The sequence below is a fragment of the Zalophus californianus genome, chromosome 7 (assembly GCF_009762305.2).
Source record: "Zalophus californianus isolate mZalCal1 chromosome 7, mZalCal1.pri.v2, whole genome shotgun sequence".
NCBI lineage: Eukaryota > Metazoa > Chordata > Mammalia > Carnivora > Otariidae > Zalophus > Zalophus californianus.
In genome coordinates, this window is record NC_045601.1 from 27760500 (window position 1) to 27783303 (window position 22804).

Here is a 22804-nt window from a genome sequence, read left to right on the forward strand (position 1 = left end):
ATGTACTTGATCCTCAGATCAAGCAAGGTACTTGGCTACTATTTATCTGATTTTCAAGCACATCAATAAAAATATATAGGCAATGCATTGTATAACTGCTTACATTAGTTTTTAATAGTTTCCAACCATTCAAATGAAAATTACAATACTTAATTATCATTCCAATTTTTGAAATCTATATATGATTCTGTGATTTAACAGATACATTTTAAGTAGTACCCAGAGGAAAATACTCTAACTTCTGCTAAATTAACAAAGAAGATTGTGGCAGGAGTCAAACTGATTGAGCCATAGAGCCCTTTTGATTGGCCACCAGAGGGCAGCATCCTCAAATGGTTGTGGGTGGGAGAGGGGACAGAATGGAGGGAAGCTAGGGTGGTTAGCTGCATCTATTCTGAATCTCAAGGCCTCATACTCTTGTCTATTTTCCCAGTTGAAACCCAGAAGTGTGAGAGTAAGGATTTTTTTATTTCAACTTTTCAAAAAAGTGGAAGAAATTCCAAAGCAGAAACAATAACACTTTAATAGCACTTAAATGTGCCCACTGTTTTAAGTCTTTTATATATATTAACTCGTTTGGTCCCCATAACAACCCTGTGTGTGCACACTGTTATTGCCCTCAATCTTACAGCTTAGGAAACTGAGGCCTGGGGAGCTTCAGTCACTTGCTTAAGCCAAGGAGTGGAGCTAAAATTCAGACCAAAATGGTTGGTTCAAGGGTTCAGGCATAAGATGTCTCTACTGGAACTGAGACTTCCTAAAGTTCTCTTTTTGCTACTGGGTCATCAGCCTCTCTGCTGGAGTGTAAGTCAGATACTGATTTCTTCCTCTTACTCCATCGTCTTTTTTTTTTTTTCAAGATTTTATTTATTTATTTATTTATTTGACAGAAAGAGACACAGCGAGAGAGGGAACACAAGCAGGGGGAGTGGGAGAGGGCGAAGCAGGCTTGGGGCTCCATCCCAGGACCCTGGGATCATGACTTGAACTGAAGGCAGATGCTTAACGACTGAGCCACCCAGGTCCCCCTGACTCCATCTTCTTAAAAGATATAATTCTGTATTTTTCTCTTATTTTTTATGAAAACCCATCTGTAATTTGAAAAGTGAGATGCATTCTGTATTTCCTTAAAATTCATACAATATTACAGGCATATCTATCATATTAAGACTTTTCAGAAAAAATGATGTCCATTTTAGGTTTTGAGTTTTCAGAAGGCAAAAACTAAATGTGTACAAAAATAGATAAATACTTGAGCTTCAGCTGACACTGAGCTTATAAACTAGTTAAACTAAGACAACCTTATGTAGAGAAAAATGAAGACTATCTACAAAAAATATATTATTAAATTTTCATTATGATACTGAAAAAAGGTGACTAAAGAATTAGAATACAAAAAGGACAAATAGAATTGACTAATCCAAAATCCCAAATCAAAACAATTTTTAAAAATAAAGTTACCACCCCTATAGAAGATAGAAGTTGCAAATTAATATGAAATAAATTTCAGCTCTTAAGGAAAGAACTCATTCATTGATTCATTGATCCATTTGACAGCTATCTAGCACTAGAGGCAGATTTAGCGACCTCTTCACAGAGTACAGCCTTGAAATATGAGTAGGGTTTTCCTAGAAGAGGCAAAGGAAGAGAGTTTCCCAGCAAAGGCATCAGCAAAAGTGAAGCCCAGAGGTGTGGAAGAGCGGAATGTATTTGCAGAATAGCAAAGAGACATAATTGGGGGAGGCTTGTGGCGTGTGAAGGGAGGTATAGAGCAGGCGAGGAAGGCAAGGGGGCGTGAAGGGCTTGGAATGAAAAACTCAGTAAGGGACTCAACCTTTTATCTCATAAGAAATGGAGAACATGCGGATTAAATTCTAAAGCTCGACTAAAGTAGTATCTAATGTGCAAGTAAAAGGTCAAGTTTAGACATGATATTAAGTATTCGTATGAAAGGTTGAATAATGAGTTCCTTTAGGTTCACAGATGCTGCCAGATTGAGAAAGCATGCTGACATTTTAAATGCCTACATGAGTTGGAGAAGCAGTGATTTTTAAAGTGAGGAGAGGAAATTAGTAAGGACACTTAAACAAGAGCTTAGACAAGTAGTGTCTCCAGAGCATGCATGGGACGGGATTTAGATAATGACAGTTTGCCAACCAAGGTCTATCTGTCTCAGACCAGCAGAATGATCAAGAGGACCTGATGATCTAAACCAGACTTTTTCGAAAATAGGCACATGGCCCTCAAGCATTTTGAGTGCCTACTATATTCAAGGCATGGTGCTAAGAACTGGATAATCAAAGATGAAAGGGAGATGATTTCTGCCATCAAGAAGTTCACAGTTGTACAGGGCAAGGGAGAGATGGGCAAGAAAACAGATCATTGCCCTAGAACTGAGACATCCTTTTAAAGAGCTGTCTGCACAGTTCTACAACATTAGAAAAAAGAAGAAACTAGTCACTCAATAGAATGTTCAGATGCTTGCTGTCTGGAACTCTCAGGGTCAAGGATGCTTTCTTTTTCCTCTCCTCTTCTAGAAAATTCTATTTATCTCTCAATAAATACAGAGAGGAGGTTCCTAATTCTTTCCTCACCCCAGCTGTTAATAATCCCAAGGCTACTGAGTATTGTGGGATCCTGTTTGTGAGATAGATAGCATGGAGGCTGAACTGGAGAGCAACCCACTGTAGACTGGTTACCAAGTTTGGCAAATTCATTAATCGTTTATTCCGTCCCTATCCTTACCACATTCACCTATGAATGTGCCATACAGGCACAGTATGCATCCTGACCCCAACGGCTTTGAGCTTAGTTAGCCAGGAGACTCACTTTGGCCAACAGAATCTTAATGAACATGACGTGTGCCTCCTCCAAGCAGAATCTGGATAGAGCCATGGTATGGCTCTATCCGTCTTGTGCTTCTGCCCTTAATTGTGAGACTAGCAAACCCCAGATGCTCCTTCAGCCTGCATCCCAGAATGAGAAGATACGCGAAGCCCTGCCAATCCTAGACAAGCCCAAGGTCAACCTGGAGTCATCATGTAAGGTGAGCAAGAAATAAATGCTTATTTTGTTAAACAACTATGATAATCCAGGTGAGAAATGATTGTGGCTTAAATTAGAGTAGAGACACTGAAGTCAGGATGTCGAGGGCTATGTAGGAAATAAAACCAAAAGGACCCTAGTAATTAATTGGAAGTGAAAGTGAAAAAAAAATAAAGGAGTGAATCATGATATCCAGGTTTCTGGCTCAACAACTGGAGGAGGGAAGCAAAGACAAGCTAAAAAAATTAAAGATGTTGGATTCTTTAGTGCATGCAAAGAAAATAATGGAGAATAAGTACTGAAAAATATTTTAATACACATGTGTGTGATTGTAATATTAAAGTGACTATCATCCATCTCTATTAAGCATCGAACAAGGGGAAATAAGCTTAATTTGCATGAAAAGAGGTTATTACACTCAAGAATGACACTTCTGATGAGAACGTTGTTAGATATTAGAATGCATTATCCATGGTATTCAAGGAATTTTCTTTTACAGGATATATTTAGTTCCAGATTAGACATGGAATTTTCAAATTAATTATGAAGGAATCTTTTCTAGCAGTGTGATTTTACACGATTCTTTCTTATTTTTCAATGACTTTGGCCGGGTTAATTTTATCTCTCTGAGCTTCTCACCGTCTGTAAAACAAGGAAATGGAACTAGACGATTTTTCAAAGCCCCTCAGCTCTTGGAAATAGAAAACAGACCTCAGCAGTACCGCAGGACATTGGAGAATAAACATCAGCCTAGTTCTCACAGATGCTGTGGCAACTTTAGGAAAGATACTTGCGTAGAATGTCCTTTGATATCGATATTGATAGAAAGAATATGCTTTTTTTAAACCACTATGTACTTCTTTTCTATAAGGAAAACAAAGTGGTTAAGATTATTTTTGACATAATTAAAATGTGCAAAAAATGGTTGAGAAATGTAATTTCCTGTGGCCTTTTTTTTCCTTATGAGTATAAATTCTGAATGTTTAATGCCTTAACCCCTGCTTCATGTGCCAACAGAATTAAACTTCCAGTTTGGCCCAAATTGCTACGCTTTACCTTAGGGGAAATATTAGGCTAAGCAATGTACATATGACTTTGGACCTACCCCAGCATAAAACACCATACACAATATTCATAATTCTTGGGTTTGACAATCGAGCTGCTTTTACAGCTATTTGAATCCTAACAACTGGGTGCTTTAAGTATTATTTCATATTATTAAATGAGATTTTACTTACAAAGTGTCTGATCTATCTATCTATTAATTTTTTTAAAGGGTAGCCTTTAGTATTTTCATGCCAGGCTGTTGTCAAGACTCTATACATGCAGTAGTTCTAAATTTGCTCCAGAATAATTGAAATCATAGATTACCAATCAATGAACAACATTTACTGGGTAAATAGTCCTGCAGAGTCAGACACAATATAATGCAGAAGGGAAGGAAGCCAGTGTTAGAAATAGATTATGCCATATAAGATCAAGAGGGGAAGTTAGGTTGCAAAATAAAATTAAAAAAAAAAAAAAGAAGAACGTTTCTGATCACAGAGTTCCTCAAATCCCAAAAATAAATAAGAACATGCTGACTCTTGATCGACCAGCTGAAGATAAAGCAGTAGGTAATCTGAAATATAGGGGGAGCAGGACCAAAAGACCTATAATTATGAACCATGAAATAATTGCTTATACTATCAACCAAGTGTGCTTTATGCCCTCATAGCTAGCAAAGAGAGTTTCTGCTACACTCAGAGTTTATAGGGAACAATCTTTTTGAAATAAAGATGTCCAGAATGTAATTTTGCACAAAGATACTCAATAAAAATGTATTGAGTGATAGATTATTAGGGTCAAAAACCCTCAACTCTATAAAGGAAAACTAACTACTGTTTGATCTATTTGGCCCAACATACCCAGCATGGAATAATTAGAATATCGGCTATATGCCAGAGATCCCATACTGGTAATTATTTGTAAGCAAGTTAACAGTTTTTTTATGGGAGGGGAAAAATCAAACAATGGTTATTTGAAGTCTTATTCTCAGTATTATGATATGAAACAGTGGTCTTAGTTTATGCACCAATAATAAAAGTGTATAATAATACCAAACACTCGTAGTGCATTCGTGTGCCAGGCACTGTTCTAAGTACAGTTATGTGTATATACTCACTTCTCACAAAAACCCTATGGGGTATGTACTATTATCCCCATCTTACAGATGAGTGAACTAAGGCATAGAGAAATAAGTTGCTTAAGAACACACAGCTAGTAAATGATAGAGCCAAAATTCAAATACAGGCAGCTTTTCTCCATTATCTGTGCCCTTATCCAAATATGTTGATGCCCCTCCAATAAACTAACTAAAGTTTATTTCATTCTCTCTCATAGGCCTGGAATTTCTCCCAAGGAAAAGTGTAGCAACACAAAGGAAGTCTCATACGTTCCATTGTTGCATATTTTCCTTGGTATATTTTAATGAATATTAATGTTAAAGGGAAATCTACTTTTCACAGATCTCCAGCCCATGCTCAATTCAATCTATTCTTTCACCTCTGTAATATGAAAACCAAAACGGCAAATTTACTTATATCTTAATTTTTAATTTTTATTAATATTTCTTTATCTGCTCATCTAAATTTTGAGCAGAAATGGATGAAAAATTGAGTCCAAAAAGAATTTGGACATAGAATATAATCCTCAAGTTTCATAACTTGTACCTACTTGCAAAATCATAATAGCCCATATAATCATTCCCATGAACACTGATTTTCTGAGTGATTGAAGTGATAGAAGCTTGTCAGGTTTGTTATCCATATATATCGGGCAGTGGGGAAACCAGTAAGCCCATCCGCCCAGACAATGCCTAACTGCAGGTGTATTGGTCGAAGGCACCCTTATGGTGATCCTGCTGCAGTTTGGCTCCCACCCCCATATCCTATGTGTCAAGAACTGTAAAGAGTCTGAGATTTTTACCCCACATGCACTATCTTGGCTGCCACAGTTTCATGTATGACGGTAAAGACATGAGACTCGGCTTAGAGACAAAGGACTCTATTCTTGCTGGCACAACAGGCAGCATGAATTTTCATGTTCACATCAATCCTCTAATCTCCTAAGTCTTGCTGGCATGATAAATGAAGATAGCTTGGGGGCATGTTGCCCATGGAGCGGGTTTGCAGCACAGCTAAAGAGTTCCAAGCTCAGGAAACCCTTTTCTTTTCTTTCTTTTTTTTTTTTTCTTTTTTCTTTTTTTTTGTTTTAAGCAAACCTGCCCAATCTTTGCCCCAGAGAGAGATGTTATTTTTAAGGGACAGCACACAAATCTGCCCTCAGCTCAGGAGAGACACTGTGGCCATCTTCCAAGGCTATTCCCTATGCAAACATCCTTGAAAAGACAGTCCAGACCAAGAACAAGAGCCGTCAGTGCCTCGGCTCACAAGTCACAAGGAACACAAGAGATCCTCAGAGAATTCTCTCCTGATGCGCTTTTACTGCCAGACTCATGGGACCACAGCCATTTGCCAGCAACACCCTGGTATGGCCAGGTAGCTTTGGTGAGTGAATCAATTTGTAGTAATAAAGTTCTTAATTACTTAAGTTCAGTAATTAAGTTCTAACTATGATCCTCCAAACCACAGAAGCCTGGAAAAGGCTACCAATGCTACTGACCCCAGAGACCAACCATCAGCCCACTAAAAATGACAGTAGACGTTGCTCTAATTACTCAGAAGAGCCAAGATAACCCTGAAGGGTTATCTACTCTTTTCCCCAGCCTTCTCCTGTCCCTACTACCACCCAGAATGCATACAAATTACCTACCATTCTGCTTGATCCTTTCTGGATCTTTGACGGTTTATGGAGTAAGCAAAATCTGTCTCTCCGCTATCTTACTTCTGCCCTCATCATTCCTTCTGCCCTTATTAATGTGCTTACCTCATCCCACAATCTTGTACCCAGACTAATCGGGTATCCATAATGGCCGAAGAGTTTCCCCTGCCTACACAGCCCCAGCCCTCCTCTCTTAACTGATGGATTCATTTTTTTTTTTCCCAGCTAGGTCTCATGTGCTCTAAGAAGGCATCTTTGTTTATTCCCTCACACATGTACCTGAGATGATGATAGTTGTTAATTCTGTGTTCTTCCACAAACCATGTACAAACTACTGTCAGCAGGCTTACCACCCACCTTGCATTATTATTACCAGTCTACATGACAGTTTCTCTGCCTAAATTTTGAGTGACTGGAGGTCAGAGGGTTTGTCTTATTAGTCACAAGTAACCAATAACCTAATGCAATGCCTGGTGCATAGTGAGCATTTACAGAACTATTTGTGGAATGAACGAATGAATGATGCAGTCACACTGAGCACATTCGCAACTGAACACAAGTCTCAGAGGAGCAAAGACTAAAGAACAAACCTCTCTAGTGGTCAAATAGCAAGCCCTATTTCAGACAGGGTGCGCTTTTTCCATCCAGTTCATGTAATAGCAGAAAAAGGCTACCTGTAGAATAAGGATTTGTTACATCCACACCTGAACAAATCACTTGTTAAATACACAATTTAAGAACAAACTTAAAAATACATAGGAACCTCTCACAATTTCTGAAGAAAACGAGTTTATCTTATTTACATGATAACATTTCTTTTAAATTTTGACTCTTTTGGATTGAGAAAGATCCATGATCAAGAAGAGCATTAGCCATATAGCTACTAAGAACTTTTTCTTAAAATCTGGAAAGTATGAAATTGAATTATAAGACTAAATTTACTGGAAACTTTAAGAACTAACTTTTCATTGGTAGGTATGTTCAAAGAAGTTGCAAAGGACACATTCCAGTGGCTTAAACTAACCCAAGTTTATTTGTTTTTGTTTTTGGGGGGTTTTGGCCCACATAGAGTCTACTGCAGCCCCTGTTCTCCAGGGTTCCTGTGCCTTTAGGATGGCTCAGCTGTGCACCTGCATCCCAAGTATGCACTCCCACAGTCCAGATGGCCGGGGGGGGGGGGTGTGGGGGGTGGGCATGGAGAGTTTTGCACTGGCAATTAGGTGCTTTTGAAGGGACTAAAATTACTTTTAAATGAAACCCATCTGAACAATCAGCAGCCACAGAAAGAAACATTGCCTACACTTAAGCAGATATTCCCCAAAATACAGCTGCCATCCACCCCAAGGGAGTTTTCTGTTTGGAAGAAGAGTGACCTTTAGCGCTGGGAAGTGTCATTTCAGCTTCCCAGTGGCATTGAAAAGCCCAAGAGTCTTTCCTACTTTCCCACTGGAGTTCTAACCTCCCCATACACACACTTCTTTAGGTTGGTATATAAATATTTGCCTCTGGCTATTCAGTAAGTGACTGAGTATTGACTCCTGCCTGTGTATTCATGCAGGTGTGAATAAACTCTGTCTTTTCTCCTGGTCTGCGGTCAGTTAATTTGCAGGTCCCCAACCTTCAGAACCTAAGGTGACAGAGGAAATGTTTTCCTCCCAGCACTTTCTACACACATCACTTCCATTCCTATTTCATTGGGCTAAGTGAATTATAAGACCAAACCTACACTCAAGCAGGTAGGAAAGTACATCTTTTCATTATGCCCAGATTAGAAAATAGTCAGAGATTGGTGAACCCTTATACTGCCTGCCTCAATGAGGGGTGGAGAAGAAAGGAGTTTTACCCAAAACTGAGTCCAAAACAAAGTAGAAATAGAATGAGCTCCCCCAACATGACTTTTCTGGGGATCGTGCGTTGTTAAAGATGGCATCCCATAGCATGAAACTGGACCCATGGATGGGAAATAGTTTTATCTCTTTTTCCATGGGTGTGCTTCCTAAGCTCTTAGACTAAGAGAAACACACTTGTGAAGCAATTTGGCAGAAAAATTTCTAGTCAGAGGTGCCGCGTGCCGGAGGCCGGCCGGGTCTCGCGCTGGGTCAGGTGTGAGAGCAGGTTTGGGGCGCTGCGACTCGTGCGGGTGGGGTCTGCAACCCCCTCCCCCCTGCCCTCCCCATTCGGTGCCGTGTTTCCTGTTCTCTCCCCTGCGTGGCTGCAGCTCAGGCCTTGTCTGATCAGCCCAACCATGGCTTCAGCCTTGGAAGAGCTACAGAAAGATCTAGAAGAGGTGAAGGTGCTGCTAGAAAAGGCCACTAGAAAAAGAGTACGTAAAAAAAGAAAAGAAAAGAAAAGAAAAGAAAAAAGGAAGGAAGAAAGAAAGAAAGAAAGAAGAAGAAAGAAAGAAAGAAAGAGAAAGAAAGAAAGAAGAAAGAAAGAAAGAAAGAAAGAAAGAAAGAAAGAAAGAAAGAGAGAAAGAAAGAAAGAGAAAGAAAGAAAGAAAGAAAGAAAGAAAGAAAGGAAAGAAAGAAAGAGAAAGAAAGAGAAAGAAGAAAGAAAGAAAGAAAGAAAGAAAGAAAGAAAGAAAGAAAGAAAGAAAGAAGAAGAAAGAAAGAAAGAAGGAAAGAAAGAAAGAAAGAAAGAAAGAAAGAAAGAAAGAAAGAAAGAAAGAAAGAAAGAAAGAAAGAAAGAAAGAAAACAAAAAGAAAAAGAGTACGTGATGCCCCTACAGATGAAAAATCCAAGACCGAGACAGAAATCAAGAACAAGATGCAGCAGAGAAAAGCAGAACTTCTTGACAGTGAAAACCCAGCTGCTGTGGTTGCTCCCATTACAACAGGATATACAGGGAAAATCAGTAATTACGGATGGGATCAGTCAGATAAATTTGTGAAAATCTACATTACCCACTGAGAATGTGCAGGTGCATTTCACAGAGAGGTCATTTGATCTTTTGGTAAAGAATCTAAATGAGAAGAGTTACTCCATGATTGTGAACAATCTCTTAAAACCCATCTCTGTGGAAGGCTGTTCAAAAAAAGTCAAGACAGATACAGTTCTTACCTTATGTAGAAAGGAAGCAGAAAACAGGAGTTGGGATTACCTGACTCAGGTTGAAAAAGAAGGCAAAGAGAAAGAAAAGCCCTCTTATGACACTGAAACAGATCCTAGTGAGGGATCGATGAATGTTCTAAAGAAAATTAATGGAGATGATGATATGAAGGGAACCATTAATAAAGCCTGGGTGGAATCCAGAGAGAAACAAGCCAAAGGAGACACAGAATTTTAAGACTTCAAAGTCATTTTGGGAACTGTGATATGGAAATATTGATGTTTCCAATGAAGAAATGTTGGTGAACTGCATAGATAAATTTGACAGATAACTACTTATGCAGCCTTCTTCTTTTTTTTTTTAAGATTTTATTTATTTATTTGACAAGAGAGACAGAGAGAGAGCACAAGTAGGCAGAGCAGCAGGCAGAGAGAGAGGGAAAAGCAGGCTCTCCCCTGAGCAGGGAGCCGGACATGGGCCTCGATCCCAGGACCTGGGGATCATGACCTGAGCTGAAGGCAGCGGCTTAACCGACTGAGCCACCCAGGCGCCCACGCAGCCTTCTTCTAAGTAAAGGCAGTGAATTCTCCCATTTCCTCCTGGAGGATTTACTTAAACAAAACATGCTTATTAAACACTTCCTCCAAAGATGGTTTCCTTAGTAATCTGGGCATTTTGTTCAAAAAAGGATATTGTATTCTTGTATAAAATGTAAAAAAGCAAGTCTTGACTAGTGATAATGCCACATTGTGTGTAATTTTGTTCAGCTAAGAGGTAGAAAACAAAAGTTCTTGTTTGCCTATAAGTTCCTGATATTAGCTCCCACCAATGTAAGAACAAGTAAAAATAAAATCTGAATTTTGCATAAAAAAGGAAAAAATTCTAGTCATGAGGATAAGAGTAAAAGTGATAGTGTTGATCTGATCACTTTCCGAAGGGTTTGGAGTAAGCCAGCAAAGAGGAATGAAAGGGGATTAGAAACTCCTGTCCACGCTCTGCAGAAGCTCAGCCTTCAAAACTGGTCAGACATCTGTTTCCAGCAAAGTAAACCATCGAAAAATGAAAAGGCAGCCTATGGAATAGGAGAGGATATTTGCAAATGATATAACTGATAAGGGGTTAATATCCAAAATATAGGGCGCCTGGGTAGCTCAGTGGTTAAGCGTCTGTCTTCAGCTCAGGTCATGATCCCAGGGTCCTTGGATCGAGCCCCACATCGAGCCCCACATCGGGCTCCCTGCTCAGCGGGAAGCCTGCTTCTCCCTCTCCCACTCCCCCTGCTTGTGTTCCCTCTCTCGCTGTGTCTCTCTCTGTCAAATAAAATCTTTTAAAAAATATCCAAAATGCATAAAGAACTCACACAACTCCATATCAAAAAATAAAAAATAACAACAACAAAAAAAACCCAATCTGATTAAAAAGTGGGCAGAGGACCTAGACAGACATTTCTCCAAAGAAAACATACAGAAGGCCAATACACACACGAAAAGATGCTCAACATCACTCATCATCAGGGAAATGCAAATCAAAACCACAACGAGATATCATCTCACACCTGTCAGAATGGCTAGGCTCAAAAAGACAGAAAATAATGTGTTGATGAGGGTGTAGAGAAAAGGAAGCCCTCATGCCCCGTTGGTGGGAATGCAAACTGGGGCAGCCACTATGGAAAACAGTATAGAAGTTCCTCAAAAAAGTAAAAGCAGAATTAGCATATGATTCAGCAATTCCATTTCTGAGTATTTACCTGAAAAAAAAGAAAACACTAATTCAAAATTAGTGTTCAATTTGAATTCAAAATTCAAAACACTCCTATGTTCATTGCAGCATGATTTACAATAACCAAGCTATGGAAGCAAACCTAATTGTCCATTAATAGATGTGGTATACAGACACACACACACACACATACACACACACACACACACACACACAGGAGTATTGCTCAGCCATAAAAAAGAATGAAATATTGCCAGTTGCAACAACATGGATGGACCTAGAAGATATTATGCTGAGTGGAATAAGTCAAAGAAAGACAAATACTATATGACTTTACTTATATGTGGAATCTAAAAAACAAAATAGAAACTGACTCATAGATACAGAGAACAATCTGGCAGTTGCCAGAGGGGAAGGGGATGGGGAGATGGGCGAAATAGGGAAAGGAGATTCAAAGGTACAAACAAACTTCCAGTTATGAAATAAAATAAATGTCACGGGGATATAATATATGGCATAGAGAATATAACAAAGAATATTGCAGCAACTGTGTAGGGTGACGGATGGTAGCTAAATGATCACTTCCTAATGTATATAAATGTATCATGTTTCACACCTGAAACTAATATAATATGGGATGCCAACTGCACTTCAACTAAAAAAAAAAAAACAACAACAACAACAACAACCTGTGTTTCCACTTGGCTGTTTGAGCAGTAAGTTTGCAGGAAAGCATGTAGAACTAGTTCTTCGTACCTAGAAGAAGAATAGGTTAAATTCCGAATGTTCCATTAGATACTCTTTGAAAAGTTACCCATCAGGTTCCTGCTTGGAAACTAGAGTAGTCAGGGATGACACACTCCGGCTTCTCTATCAGGCCACCTGTGGCTCAAGGACAAAGGGAACGGCAGGCTTCCGCCAAGCACATACATTTGCAAACTGCTGCCGGGTAGTTCCCAAGGCCAGAGGCTGGCGGTTGACAAAGGAGGCTGAGCGACAGACTTACTTTTTACTCCCCGCTCCCGGCGGGCCCTATATCTCAGGAAAAGCTACAGGATTCCTTCCTGAGGGCTACAGAGTCATGTTAGTGGGATCAACGTGAGTAACTCAATACTTCTCCCCCATGACAAAAGAAATATCCTGACCAGAGTTTCTATCTTGTCTCTCAGAAAGCAAGGAAATCTGAAAAAGAGCCACCTTTAACAAACTGGACTTTAAAACCATGTTTTCGGACAGTTTGGTTGGTTATATAGGGATTAGAAGTTCACAGACAAGGGTTTTGAATAATTCAATAATTCAATTCTTTTTTTTTTTTTAAGATTTTATTTATTTATTTGACAGAGACAGAGACAGAGAGAGAGAGAGAGCACAAGCCGGGGGAGCGGCAGGCAGAGGGAGAAGCAGGCTCCTGGCTGAGCACGGAGCCTGACGGGAGACTTGATCCCAGGACCCCGGTATCATGACCTAAGCCAAAGGCAGACACTTAACCGACTAAGCCACCCAGGCATCCAATACTTAAATCTATTCAAAATAAGGTATGATTTCATCAGGGCCTTAATGTCTAACTAGTCTCTTGCTTTGAGCAAGACCCATTAAAGTCTGCCTAGATGGATTTAATGTGCCTCCTTGCAAAATGGTAAAGTATACACCCTGAATACATCTTGTAAAACAAAACTTCTCTTCACAAGTGTGCTTTTTTTGGACTTTCACCTTAGATAGTATCAGAAGTTAACCTGTTTATTCTGGTCCTCCAAAATTCTCAGTAAAACCGACTAGCCCTAATCAGAAAGTGATCCTTCTGCTGAAGATCCTGTACTGAGCACTGTTCAAAATAAGACAACAGACCCAAAATGGAGTTGCTTATGCTAAGCTGCACATCACCCAACTGAGACTTAATCAGAGTTTCAGCTGTTCCAGAAATGGAATCTTAAGCCAGTCCACCAGGAATCATTGGATCAGCATTTGGTAGGTAGTCTGCCTGATAGACCCCTGGCAATCCCCTAAAGGAAGGTAACCTTGCAATAACCAATCCACTTTATTGCCTAGTATAACTTCCTGTTCGAGCCCTCCTGCTTGTAAAATTCTTTCACTCTGTATCGCTTTTCAGCGCCTTTCTATCTGCTAGATTGGATGCTGCCCAATTCATGAATCGTTGAGTAAAGTTAATAAGATCATTTAAACTTTGTTTTTTTAATAACACATAACAAAGTTGAATTCATTCAATCCTCACTACACTCCACTATGAATAAGTACCATTATTTTATTCATTTTTCAGATGACAAAACTCAAAGTCACAGGTTAGAATTTGGCAGAGGAAAGATTTCAGAGCCCACATTCTTAGTGCATTCTATACTCTTATTTATAGCAAGATCTTCATTTTCCATAGGATTTACAATTGAATATTAGAGATATTTTGCCCAACAGATATATATTCAGTTTCAACTGCTTTGAGAAATTATTACTTGGGAACAAAGATGAATTTAGAAGGGCTGTAAGTTAAAAAATTTTAAATTATAACTTTTAAAATGCTCAAGATTTCCCAATATGCAAGCATTTCTCAGAATAACAAGATGCATGGATACCTTTGGCTACATGAAGGATAGACAAGCTCAAGGGGAAACTGACATTTGAGTATTTATGTATCAGGGCTTTATGTGTTACCTGATGTAATCTTCATAATACTTCCAGATGGAGATTTTTATTACTTCTGTTTTTTAGATGTAGAAACTGATGTAGAGAGGCATTTGGTAACATTACAAATGGCCATTAAATGGCATAGATTTGAATCTAAGCATTCCTGATTCCAGAATCTATGATCTCAACACCCCCATTCCCCCCCACCACTGTCTCCTGAGAGCACAAATACGTGGTGCTTAGCTATCACCAAACACAGTGAGGTGAACGTGATCCAAATACAGCATCCCAGAATCTTCCAGTACTCCTCACAGTATAGATTCCTAATGCAATGATGATGTAATGTAGTGACAAAGGTAATGGGCACTACTGGATAAAGAGGAAAGAAAACTGACAAGAGAGACTGACATTATCATACAGTCCATATGTGCCACACGTGTGTGCAAGAGCACTAGTGTGAGGGATCAGTGCCACTCTGCCTGGCTGAGAATCACAATCATTCTGGCTTGGCCACTCTGTACTACTTACTGAACACTAGTTACCCAATGTCTCTGAGCCATACTTGTCAGGTTGTAAAGTGGAGATATAACCAAACCCTACCATATCCCAGAGAATATTATCTGGGGAGAATATTATCTGTTGCTGGTGAAGGGTAGCAGAATCTGCCACCCCAAAATACTTCACTTTAGCCTAAGGATTACTTTGAGCTGAAGGCAATTGAGAAGAAGCAGATACAAGAAAATCTCTCTGCCCTCTATTTGCCTAAAAGAAGGAAATAAATTTATGAAGGCTCCCCTCCTCCTCCCCTCTCTACTAGGAAGAACAGAAATCAATCAGCAGCGACAACTCTAGGCCCTTATCAGGCACCAGAGAAATCTACATAAAAAACCTTACCACCTTGCCCTTATCTATCATGATTTGCCTGCCCACAATCTGTCAACCCCGGAAGCTCAAAGTCCTTTTCCTTTGTCTCGTCACTTCTCTAAAAAACTATTGTTCTTGGCTAAGATTCTATAGAAGCCCAAGTTCTTTTTTTTTTTTTTTTTTTTAATACGACCCAGCAATTGCACTACTGGGTATTTACCCCGTAGAAGCCCAAGTTCTAACCACCCTTTGAATTGTTCATCACTGAGTTCTCCAGTGTACAAATTTAGTGCACATATTAATAAATTTCTGTTTGGTTTTTTCTTGTTAATCTGTTTTTTGTCAGTCTCACTTACAGAGTCCCAGCTGGAAAACTTAGGAGTGAAGTGAAAGAAGAGTTAAGTTTTTCCTTCCCTACACTGTATAACAAATAACTCCAACACTTGGCAGCTTAAACAACATGGGTTTATAAGAGCAGTTTCCCCTGGAATGAAGAGATAGGTGTCTGAGTCTTCTGGGTCTCTCACTGGCTGCAGTCAAGGCTATCTGAAGGCTCAACTGGGGAAAGACTCATTTCCAAGTTCACTTACATCGTTGTTGGAAGAATTCGGTTCTTCTCTAGGTATGGGACTGAGGACCTCAGTTCCTCACTGGCTATTGGTCAAAGACGGCCCTCTGTCCCTTGCCATGTGGCCTGTCCAACATGGCAGCTAGCTTTAAAGCCAGTGAGAGAGGCTGCCAGCAAGACAAAAGTCACAATCTTTTGTAATCTAATCACAAAAGTGATATCCTACTGCTTTTGCCCTATTTTATTGGTTAGAGGCAAGTCCATAGGTCCAGTCCACATTCATGAGGAGGGGATTACAGAAGATGTGTATACCAGTAGGCAGGGATCATTGGGGGGCCATCATAGAAGTCTACCTACCACAGGCAGACAGTGTGAGTGGGGATCCAACAAGATGACATGCTTGAAAGCACTTAGAAATCTGGTAAGGGTATGGTTGCTATTCAAACATGGCATTTCTCTTACAGCTTAAATTTTCAAAATGAGAATTGGATACAATTCCATTGTTTCATTGCATTCATTGCATTCACACCTGTTGGTTAGAATACGAGCTTGAGGGGTGCCTGGATGGCTCAGTCGTTAAGCGTCTGCTTTTGGCTCAGGTCATGATCCCAGGGTCCTGGGGTCAAGTCCCGCATTGGGCTCCCTGCTCAGCAGGAAGCCTGCCTCTCCCTCTCCCACTCCCCCTGCTTGTGTTCCCTCTCTGGCTGTGTCTCTCTCTATCAAATAAATAAATAAAATCTTTTAAAAAATTAATTAAATTAAATTAAATTAAATTAAATTAAATTAAATTAAATTAAAAAAAGAATGTGAGCTTGATCAGATATTGGTACTGTGTGCCTGAGAAAAGAGCTGCCCAGGAACATGCAGCTACTTTGTTTGCGGGACTACAAACTAGCTGAGGCATGGGAGTTATGCTACTTTGCTTTTCTTTCATTTTGTGCTTTAAAAAATGTTATTTCAATTTAGAATTTTACCAAAAAAAAACCCCAAAACAGATTATAAATAAGAGTTGATAATTCATTGATTTTGTTCTGGTCTTTAAGTGTTATTTTTATTATTCTCTGTAACGTTTGATTATTGTTTTCTAAGGTTTGATTAACCACTTTATTGTTTTTGCTTTATAGCAAAATGCACATGTATAAAACTTGTAATTGAATTTTCTGCAGGAAAAATAACTTTTTAATGAGCTTCTGAAACTCTGTAGTTTCTAACTCACTGTACTCAACCACCCCATTGAAATCAGTAGTTTATAAAAACATTTGTGAATACACAAGGTTTCTTAAGAACCAATGATCACATTCTTAAGAACCAATGATCACAGAAAAGATTTTGTGCAATGTAATTGTGATGCTAGTGGGTGAAATATCTCTTAGAATTCTCTCCCCTCCATAAACTTTTACTTTCTTCAAAGTCTACCTCAAGTCCTAGTTCCTCCATGACATCTCTAATTACTCAAGTCAACACCAAGTTTTTCTTTATATATGAAATTCTATTACACTTAGTATTAATATCCTATAACAAAGCACTGAAGACTATTTTAAATTATTTCTGTTTCATGGGGTCAATGATTTCTCCACAAGATGCTTATAAACTCTTTAAAGGCAATAACCTTGTCATATGTGTGGTTGTTACACCTGCTTTGGGGGAGCCCATTAGTAAAGGCTGATAAAGCAAATATCTGAACGGAAAAGAACTTTGAATGTCATAAATGTAGAAGTTAGAAATTGCCTAAATTCCACACTCTGCCCACACAAACCACTTCCCTTACTAGTGTGGACATATCAGTCTTTTTCTGGACTACAACCAACTTTGAAGACAAAAATTATTTTTTTCTCATCTCAACCTTCTCTCTTCACTTAGCATCAACCGCCCTCTCCGCACCATCCCCCTAAAAAAGACTACCAAAGTGGTTCACAACAACCTGAGAATTTATCCCAAAGACCATTTACTAAGAAATGAGTCCCAGTGATCGAAAGATAAATGGTGGATCCAACACAAAGAGCACATTCTGGCTTGGCTGTCTTTCCTAAGCAAAGACCATGTGTGATGCTTGGTGATAAAATCTATTTCCTACCATTGCCCTTCTTCTGCACCCCCAACAAAAAATATAAATAAACACAAACAAACAGAGAACATTTCCTCTCAAGACAAGAAACTGGAACTCTTGCAAATGGGGTTCGATCTGTCTATTCTGTAAACTGAGTAGTTTCAGGTCAAATCACACTTTCGGGATAGCCCTATCTGGGTCTTCCTGGTTGAATGGTCCTACTCTATGACCAGAGGAGCCTGCAGGGCTCTATCCCTGCCTGGGCCAACAGTAATAGTTCTATGACTAACTGGGAATGTTAATTAATGTTGTTTATTTACTGTGCAGAATTAATCCATTCTACTACATTTTCATATATTTTGGTGTTTTGCCAATGTCAGTTCCATCTGTAATATGTCCTTTTCAAGACTCAGGCAATCTGTGTGTTTTGTCTTATCTTCTTTCTGCAATCTGTGGGTTTTAAAGCTCTATTGGCTGAGTTTCCCAGAACTGAGGAAGTTGAGAAGTTGCAAGAGCCACAACAGTTGGCATAATGTGTCAGAGGACAGAGAAATGCAATCCAACGAACACTTATTGGGCATTTATTTTATGCAAGCTATTGTGTTAGTTGTTTGAACAGAAGGGTAAGTAAGGTAGAAGTCTTACCCTCAAAGAACTCACAGTCTGTTTGCAGGAGATACGTGTGTGGATAGGCACACATACACACATGCCTGAAGTAATACCAGCCAGACTATGCCAGGTAATTCAGTAGAGGGATAAGCAAGTGCTGAGAGAAGACAGAAGTAAAAATTCATTCTGACTGAGGATATTAGGAACTTCATAGGAAAGTTAATATTTCAGCTACAGCCCAAGACAAGGACAGTTTCAATAGGCAAAGAAAATATAGTTGTTACATGGGAGAAAAATTGGTCATTGGTGGGTTGGTTTTAGATTAAGAAATTAATTTGACTTTTCACATTTTGAACTTTCAGTATTAATAATAAAACTTAAGTTGAGGTATTTCAACTTATATTCTTACATGTATTCCTATATATAGGAATATCAGGCATTCTATTATACATAGGACTTCCCATGCCCTATTTGTTCATTCTCTTGGTAACCATTATGTAAAGATTTGAGTCTGGATCAAAGAATGTATGTACACAAACTAGGGATCCTCTTTCTTCCTGCTTCCAGTGAGCTAACAACCATAAACAATTTAGACTGAGAGACCTGAGTGATTATGTAAGTTAAACTTTTCATTTTACACACCAGTAAATGGTTAGTTAGCAATAAAATCTACACTAGAACCCAAATCTTCTGATACCTCCTTTCAAGTACCTCCCACTGCAATTACCCTAAACTCCCATCACTGTGAAGGCTCTTGGGAAAGAGGGACCACTTCCTTTTTATTTTTGTGAGGAACGGGAGGGTGGAGGTACTGGCAGGAAATTACTTTCATCCCTTGGGCCTCATAAATGGTCTCTTGTGCTTGGTAAATTACAAGTAACTCTGCCCAAGTAGCCAGCCAATGTAGGATCAGCCTGCAGACTTTCCTAGGATGTTACGTTTCCTTCTCGTTTTTCCCTCCCAGTTCCAGGGCCCTCTGGCAGGTTCAGACCCACTGGATTTCCGCCTCACTTACTCCCATTCTTTCCTCAGAGTTCTAGTAATAATTGGGTAGTAAAAGGGAGCCCATCAACATGAAAACCTCAGCAGGGCAGGATTTTATCTATTCAGTTCATTTCTAGGCAATGCTTGACACACGGTAGGTCCTCAATATTTTCTGAACGAATGGCAATATTGTTTTCTTCCCGGCATTCAGTTAGACATTTTCATTTATGGGGTTGGCTACAGTTGTACACTCTTTTTCTTTTTGGTCACGTCATTTAGTCTCTGGGCATATGAGAATAAACTGGGCTAACCCAGCCACCACACTCACCAGGATTAGCTGTCGTCAGGGGGTAGGTGGATGTAACCCAGATTCTTTCAGAAATTTTTTCAGAAGTCCATTTGGAGATACAGATTCCCTTTTTTCCAACTATTTTCCAATTATTTCCAATTAATATCAACTTTTTTTTTAACCTTCCCAGAAAGGAGACAATATCTGTAATGATGTCTTGCCTACCTCAAGGTTTATAATATAAAAACGGACTGTAGAAAGCAAAACACAGTTGGCAAGATCAAAAGCTCATGAGAGAAAAATTACTGGGGCAGTACTCAAATAGCACAAAGTTTAATTTAAAAATACTGTAAGTATATAAAGTATGTATTAAGATTATTATAATTTAAACTTCTTATATATCTCTTTTGAAGTAGATCTCTTAAAAAATTTCTACAGGAACCTGCTTCTAACACTCACTTACTCTGATAGGAATTCTCTTCCATCATTTCTTCATCTGCACAAAAATAGTGTTGTATCATCTTAATATTCTAGGGAGATACTCCTATACTGTTATTTCAAGACATCCTATACTTCTTTTGAGTTTTTTCCTAATCATCCCTTATTAGCTAGAAATCGAATGTTTATGTCACTGTCAATGTCCCTTGTTTTACTCCCAAGAGCCTCCACAAATTAATTGTGTGGGCACCGAGACTTCTCACAAATTACCATAGTGTTTGAAAGCGTAACTTTGAGAACAGGGCTGCTAGGTGTATTGAGAAAATGAAGTGTAAATCAATCTAATCTCTCTGCACATTCACACATGTCTAGGGATCAAAATCACTGTGGTCATCATTGTGGAACTAAATCAAACCTGTTCATACAAGCATTTACCTATTCATTCAGTACACTTTCATCAAGTGCCTGTTACACGCCAGCCTCTGTTCGGAGTGCTGATAGAATCCGTGTCTTCATTAATCTTTCTGGGAGAGTTTTCCTCTTCTGCATGGAGGGGTGGGGGAACAAGGGGTGGGGATTGGAAACAGACTTGCCTGACAGTTTGGAGAAATAAAGAGTTTTTAACATCACAGAAGCACAAAGTTTCAATTGAGTGTCAGCTATCTCGTGTGTTTCAAAAAGTAGTTCCTTGGCCACTTCTACCATGTAGCTCGTTCTGTCTCTTACCTATTACCTCCCCTCTCCCTTTTAAAATATACAGTCCATTGGTTTTTAGTATATTTACAAGGTTGTACAACAGTCACCGCTATCTAATTCCAGAACATTTCATCACCTCATACCCGTTAGCCATCACTCCCCATTCTCCCCTCTTCCCAGTCCCTGGCAACCCCTAGTCTTCTTTCTTTCTCTATGGATTTGCCTATTCTGGACATTTCATATAATGGAACTATACATTATGTGGCCTTTTGTGTCTGGCTTCTCTCATTCAGCATAATGTTTTCAAGGTTCATCCATGTTGCGGTGGATATCAATACTTCATTCCTTTTTATAGCAGAGAATTATTCCATTGTATGGATATACCAGTGAATGTTTATCCATTCATTGACGGACTTTTGGGTTCTTCCTACTTTTTGGATATTATGAATAATGCTGCTATGAACGTTCATGTACAAGTTTTTATGTAGACATACGTCTTCAGTTCTCTTGAGTACATACCTGGAAGTAGAATTGCTGGGTCATATGGTAACTCCATTTAGCATTCTGAAGAGTTGCCAGACTGTCTTCAGAAGTGACTGCACCATTTTACATTACCAATTTCTCCATATCCTGCCAACACTTGTTATTGTCCCTTTTTAAAAAATTATTATTATAGCCTTCTTAATGGGGTGTGAAGTGATATCTCATTATGATTTTGATTTACATTTCCCGAATGAATAATGATGTAGAGCAACTTTTCATGTGTTTACTGGCCATTTGTATATCTTCTTTGGAGAAATGTCTATTCAAATACTTTGCCCATTTTCTGAATTATTTATCTTTTTATTGTTGAGTTGTGATAGTTATTTATATATTCTGAATTCAGCTCCCCTCTCAAGTATATGACTTGCAAATATGTTCTCCCATTCTATGAATTGTCTTTTCACTTTATTAATGGAGCCTTTTGAAGTACAAATGTTATTAATTTAGATGAAGTACAATTTATGAATTTTTTCCTTTGGTTGCTTGGGCTTTAGAAATCATTGCCTAATGCAAGATTATTTATGTTTTCTTCTAAGAGTTTTATAGTTTTAGCTCTTATACTTAAGTCTCATCCATTTTGAGTTAAGTTTTATATATGTTGAGAGGTAGGGGTCAACTTTATTCTTTTACATGTGGATATCCAGTGTGCAGTACCTTTTTGCTTAATTTTTAAATTCCACCATGGAAGAAACTGTATCTTCATTAGTCTCTTGACCACTCCTTGGGTTATATGGAAAAATAGCATATTTAAAGCTTTCATATACAAAAATAAAATTGTATCATCTCCAAAACCTCAGCTGGAAATACCATAGTTAAGGTTTACTATATTTTCTTTGTATATGCACTCTTGCCTGTAGAGTCATTTCTAAACTGAACTGACTCTCATTAGCAAGTAACACATAAGGACTTGCAAGAAGATCTTAGGCTACTTCTCAGAATTCAGCATTTCATTTTCATAATGTAATCATCTAACCATAATGATATAAAGAGACACTTTCCCAATAAGGCTTATTCATACATAGGAATGGAAGAGAGGGAATAGGCACTCTCAGGAAACAGAAATTATTATAGGAATATGGTTTGAGCTGTAAGAGAATAAAGTGGATGCTTTCCTAACATATGAAACATTCATTCACAGTGTACTTTACAGCCTTACAGGAAGCCCTGGATCCTATTAAAATATTACCCATAGCCATATTAGTCTCCAACAAATGTGTTACATTAGTGATCATTGCTATATTTTCTAATTTCAATAATTATTGCTTCACTTATATTTTTTAATAAGGTAAAAATACAGGACTTATCATGGTACTATTTGAATTTTATTTTTGAATCATGATTTTATTGTCAATTCATGTAAAAATAGCAACATCTGTAGGACCCCTTGTAGTGTATTCACACTGTTGTCCAAATTCGTTTTTTAAAAGATTTTATTTATTTATTTGAGAGAGAGGGCGAGAGCACAAGTAGGGGGAGGGGCAAAGGAAGAAGGCGAGA

At 38.7% G+C, this 22804-nt stretch overlaps 1 pseudogene; it reads left to right on the plus strand.

Moving 5' to 3' along the window:
* The first annotated feature begins 9112 nt into the window (after positions 1-9112).
* Positions 9113-10153, plus strand: LOC113927675 (annotated as a pseudogene).
* Positions 10154-22804: the final 12651 nt, after the last annotated feature.